The following is a 6118-nucleotide window of genomic DNA, read 5'->3' as shown; positions in this document are numbered from 1 at the left end:
TATAAATGTATATAAATATCTGTCTTAGAAATACACGTACTTAGGGTGGGAAGGCAATCAAAATTGTTTCCTTTCATCTGAGGTCCAAAGTCAGTAGGACTTCATGGGCAAGTGACCCGTGCACTCTCATGGGACTCCCACAGGGGAACCTGGGGTTTAATGCTCTATTGGTGCCATCTTGACACGCTTTATTTTAACCTAGAATTTGTATTCTGTCAGTGATGTCCAGTGAACCATTGGAGTAAGCACCAAAGGCTTGGTGCCTGGGCTCACAGTCCCACCTCCTGCTGCCTCCCCACCTTGCCAGGAGGAGTTCTCTGCCCAATCCTCTGCTCTCTGACACCCCAGCATCACTAACCTCCCCCTCACCATCCCCATCCAGCAGTTGCTGCCACTCCCCACACCAGTGGGGGCCTGAGCATAGTGAGGGCATGTGTGGGGCATGTGTACCTGGCAGCATCTCAGGGACTCCATACTGACAGCACTGTGGTGTGTTTGATGAGCGACTTAGTCAAAGTGAGCTTGCTGCCCATCCCTGTGTACCTGGAATATCCCAGGGCAGAGGATGCAGTACCCTTGGGGTTGCCCATCCATGGTGGATAGGAGCAGTGGGCCAGTGGGAAGAGGAGACACCTGGCTTAACTTCTTTGCCCCTGGCTAGGGCATGAAGCCTCGGTCCATGCCTAGCCTCTACCCTAGCTGGTAGACCATGTGTATTCATGCCCCCATCACAGGGCAGGGGCCCTGATGGCTATGAAGGTTGTACTTGCCCTGCCAGCATCCCCAAGCCAGGGAGTTCAACATTAAAACAAAAACACCATGACAGGTCAAGAGAAAGACTGCAGAAGAAAGAAAAACACTTTATATTTTGGTACCTTTAATGGTACAAAACACCTTTTTCCTGTGTTTTGAACAAGCCTGAATTTTTATTTTTCATGGGGCACCATAGATTGTGTGACTGGTCCTCTCTGAACTACAGTGTCTGTTCCTAACTCCTACTAATTCTTTAGGAAAATCCCCGATTTTTGAGCTAAGGAGAATTGTCTGACTGACAAAATTAATTAGGGTTTCCTTTTGAGACAAGGTCCACAGACATTGTAATGTTAATTAATAACCTCTGTCCTCACTAAGACACTGTGGTTTTCTCAGTGCTTCAAGTAACTGGATTCTGCAAGCAGGACTTGGGGAAAGGCTGGGCAGCAAGAGGGGAAGCCCCACTAACTGAGTATCTCTGAATGTCACCAGACAGCCAAGTGTGATTGAGCTCCAGTTACAGAGCATTTAAGAAGACACAAAGCCTCTGTTGTTGATGCTGTGTTTGCTGCATCTAGGCAGCTTCCTTCTGAGTCCTTGGAGAAAATCCACAAGCATACAGCAGGTGCAGCCATCTGCATGATTTAGGGCTGCGGTTCTTATGAGACGGCCAGGTGGGGGCCCCGGGGAGGAAGTGTCCTTGCTTTGCGGCTGTGCTGGGTGTTGGCTTGTGCAGGGTGCTCATCAGCTGTGCTTGGAAGGGGCCTTCAGTCAGGAGCTGGTGCGAGTCAGGCAAAGGGGAGGGGGAGAGTTATTTTTAATGGTGGTAAGGTTGACATTACCAAACCTTACTCTGGCTAGAATATACTGGCCAATTCTAAAGTTTTGTTCAGATTTTGTACTCATAAGATTTTAAAAATAAACAGCAGTAGTGAGACTGTTTTGTTATTGCTGATTTTGTTTGGGGTCTGTTCAGCATGCTTTGGTGTGAAGGCCTGGGTCTCCTCCTCTGCTGAGTGTCCCCCAGTACAAGTGATGGAGTCCCCACTGTGTACCAGGGGTGCTTTTATATTCTGAGACCTCTGTGGGCTGGGTCTCACGGAAGAGGAGGATGGTAAAACCTTGGAAATCTCACTCACCTATTGCTCATCTCAGCAGTAGGAAGCAACCATAGTGAACTGGGGCTTCCAACAGGGCCTGCTTTTTCATGCAGTGATCACGCTTTGTGGTCAGGGCTAGCTTGAGGCTAGGGGTTTTTCCAGAGGGAGCTGGAAATGGAGAGTATTAAGAACAGGGGGCATCACAGGCTTGAATATCTCTCCTGTTTACTTCCCTCCTCCCCACCTTGTCTGGAACTTAATCTTTTTATAAGCTTCTGAATGAGCTTCCAGTTTGTCTGAGAGCATCTGAAAATGTCACAGCCACACCTAGTTCTTGGTAGTTTGTGTTCCCCCTGAGAGCAATCAAAAGCAGCCCCAGGCATCCTCGCTCAGCCTCAGGGCTTGCTTAACAGAGAGATAGGCTCCACTGATTCAAAGAGGCTCTGCATTCCCCATCTTTGACGTTTTGGCATTGAAGTAACTTTTAATTAACTTTCTCAATTTCTCTGAGCAGTTATAAGACCAGCAGTCTCCAGAGTAGAGACATATAGCCCAGGGATGGGGGAAGAAAATACTAGAATTTCTGAATAGATTAAGTCCATACATAAGAAATCCATGTTACACTCTATAGTAAGGTGTCCTAACGTGACCATGGGGAGGCAGTCCACAAGAGAATAATAAGAAATAATAGAGTTGACAGTTTTAATCCTAGTACATGCTTATCTTCAGTCACATTATGAGGTTTAAAAAGATAAATTAATCACATCTAAGAAGTCAGACAAAAATTTTTTTAAGTCAAAGAAACTATTGGGAATGTGCATTGAGATTCACTCTCACTGTTGGTGAATCGCACCCTATATACAGCATGTTTTGCAATATTAGCCAGTGATAGTACTGGAGATAGTTATGAATACATAAACAGACATATGTTAAAGGTGAGTCAACAAAAATGCTTTTCTCGAAAGAAGCACAATCAAAACATCTGGGAGAACATGGGCCGAGTCAGCATTTCCCCAGCAGTGTGCCCTAGAATACTAACTCCTCAACATGTTAATGCAGTAGTTCTCCCAACCACAGACTCATGGATTACCTGAATCTTTCCATTGTCTGGGTAATACAAGCCAGCAAGGTGCTCACTAATTACAGCCTTTGGGTTGCATATGTTTACCTAGCATCACTGGTCATTGTTTGCTCCAAACCTGTTTGTGCCAGTTTTACTTGTCATTGTATTTGAGTAATTTAATTATTATGTAAACTAATGAAATAGTACAAAAAGAAAGATCTGTTCTATAAAAACTAAATTGAAATAAATTGTGGTACATCCAGTCAATGGAATATTACTAAACAGTAAAAAGAAATGAGTTATCAAATCATGAAAAGACATGAAGGAAACTTAAATGCGTATTATTAAGTGAAAGAAGTCAACTTGAAAAGACTACATATTGTGTGATTCCAACTATGTGACATTCAAGAAGAGACAAAATTATGGAGCCAGTACAAAGATCAGTGGTCAATAGCAGTTGAGAGAGAAGAGGAGAAGGAATAAACAGAGCACAGAGGATTTTTAGGGCCATGAAACTATTCTGTATGATACTATAATAGTGGATACATGCTAGTATACATTTGTCAAATCCATAGTTTCACAAGAGTGAAGCATAACGTACACTGTGGACTTTGGATGACAAGGTTGTATCAATGTAGGTTCATCAGTTGTAGCAAGTGTACCCACTGGTGTGGGATGTTGATAGGGAGGCTGTGTGTTTTGAGTGAGGGTGCAGGGGATTTGTGGGAACTCTCTGAACTGTCCAGTTATTCTGTGAACCTACAACTTCTTTAAAAAAACAAAGCATCAGGCATTTGGGTTGTTTCATGGTCTTTAAAATTTATCTCCATAAAAAGAAACCAAAACACACACACACACAATTGTAGACCACACGCTTGTATTACGATTTATGGTACAGAATTCCAATGAGTGGGCGCATACAAAGAAAAAGCCTAGAGTCTATGTTAGAAGATTGACAAATGTTTGTATATTTGTGAATTTTTTAATTTAAAAATTTTTAGATAGCGCATGTCATTTTTAAAGCATTCCCTGGTTTAACAGACTTTTTATGATTGACCAACCAACTCTTACTCTTGATTGCCTTGGACAGGAGGATTTCTACTCGCAGGGCTCAGGGAAGAAGGTAAGGGTTTTATTAGCTTTTAAAAAGTGTTTGGGAAACTGAGAGTAAACAATGTTAGAAAGGTCCCCTTACTCCAGACCTTCTCAGAGCCTTTACTGTGCCACTGTGTATTGTGAATCTTCAGAGAGAGCATGGAATGTTCTTTGAATCTATATGACCACAGAACCTTGGGAATATCCTTCGTCAACTCAAAGAACTAGTGTTCTGGGCAGCATTTTGAGAAGCAAAGGAGTACAGAATTCATACATGTGCTTGAAGCAATAAGGCTTTCAACCTACCCGCTCCCCACCACCACCACCCTGCTGGTCAAGAGAACAGCCGTGATTCTTGGCACTTGTGTGCCTTCGGTTCTGCCTTGGCTCAGGACACAGGGGCTGCTCAGGCACAGTGAGTTTGTGGTCGTGTTAGAGAAGTGCGGGACTGTGTGCTTAGTCATGTCTGACTCTTCGCGACCCTGTGGACTGTAGCCCATCAGGCTTCTCTGTGCATGGGATTCTCCAGGCAAGAATACTGGAGTGGGTTGCCACTCCTTCTCCAGGGGTTAGAGAAGTGAAGTGCTACCAAATCAAGGTGCCCTTCCTAGAGGAAAGGGGCTATATGGGGGGGTGGGGCAGATGGGGTGCTCAGAGAAGAGAGGGGAAGTGGTTTGGCCACCAGGAAGTCAAAGTTTCCTTCAGTCATATGACCTGGGAACAGAGTAAAAGGGAAGAAAAAGCCCTAATTGAACCCCTAGTATGCTATCTCCCTCCCGCGTCCACATTTCTTCTTAGAGAAGCCACGGCCACACACACACACACCAAAAATAAAACACATTTGGAGACCACAAACACCACCTGGCCAGGAAGTGCTTCTCTTGGATGGTCTTCTCACCCTGACTCCTGCACACAGAGGCAGATGCATGCCTGAACTTGAACTCAGGAGGAAGAAGCATGCTGGGAAGATTTCTCAAAACGTTTAGTAAATAGAATACTTTCCCCCTCAGCTAGTTCAGTTCAGTTCAGTTGCTCAGTCGTGTCTGACTCTTTGCAACCCCATGAATCGCAGCACGCCAGGCCTCCCTGTCCATCACCAACTCCTAAAGTTTGCCCAAACTCATGTCCATCGAGTCGGTGATGCCATCCAGCAATCTCCTCCTCTGTCGTCCCCTTCTCCTCCTGCCCCCAATCCCTCCCAGCATCAGTCTTTTCCAATGAGTCAACTCTTCGCATGAGGTGGCCAAAGTATCGGAGTTTCAGCTTCAACATCAGTCCTTCCAATGAACACCCAGGACTGATCTCCTTTAGGATGGACTGGTTGGATCTCCTTGCAGTCCAAGGGACTCGCAAGAGTCTTCTCCAACACCACAGTTGAAAAGCATCAATTCTTCGGTGCTCAGCTTTCTTCACAGTCCAACTCTCACATCCATACATGACCACTGGAAAAACCATGGCCTTGACTAGATGGACCTTTGTTGGCAAAGTAATGTCTCTGCTTTTCAATATGCTATCTAGGTTGGTCATACTTTCCTTCCAAAGAGTAAGCGTCTTTTAATTTCATGGCTGAAATCACCATCTTCAGTGATTTTGGAGCCCCAAAAAATAAAGTCTAACACTGTTTCCACTGTTTCCCCATCCACCAGATGCCATGATCTTAGTTTTCTGAATGTTAAGCTTTAAGCCAACTTTTTCACTCCTCTTTCCCTTTCATCAAGACGCTGTTTAGTTCCTCTTCACTTTCTGCCATAAGGGTGGTGTCATCTGCATATCTGAGGTTATTGATATTTCTCCCAGCAATCTTGATTCCAGCTTGTGCTTCTTCCAGCCCAGCGTTTCTCATGATGTACTCTGCATAGAAGTTAAATAAGCAGGGTGACAATATACATCCTTGACGTACTCCTTTTCCTATTTGGAACCAATCTGTTGTTCCATGTCCAGTTCTAACTGTGGCTTCCTGACCTGCATATAGGTTTCTCAAGAGGCAGCTCAGGCGGTCTGGTATTCCCATCTCTTTCAGAATTTTCCACAGTTTATTGTGATCCACACAGTCAAAGGCTTTGGCATAGTCAATAAAGCAGAAATAGATGTTTTTCTGGAATTCTCT

General features: G+C 44.5%; 1 protein-coding gene across 1 annotated transcript in view; it reads left to right on the top strand.

The window, feature by feature from the left end:
* The window catches only part of LOC105000664 (coiled-coil domain-containing protein 162-like), a 69178-nt gene that overhangs the window by 29186 nt on the left and 33874 nt on the right, over positions 1–6118 (top strand). The gene's annotated exons all lie outside the window — the stretch shown is intronic.

Source organism: Bison bison, unplaced genomic scaffold (genome assembly GCF_000754665.1).
Source record: "Bison bison bison isolate TAMUID 2011002044 unplaced genomic scaffold, Bison_UMD1.0 scf7180017864373, whole genome shotgun sequence".
Taxonomy (NCBI): Eukaryota; Metazoa; Chordata; class Mammalia; order Artiodactyla; family Bovidae; genus Bison; species Bison bison.
The sequence above is the reverse complement of the archived record's forward strand: the minus strand, read 5'-3'. Positions and strand labels throughout refer to the sequence as shown.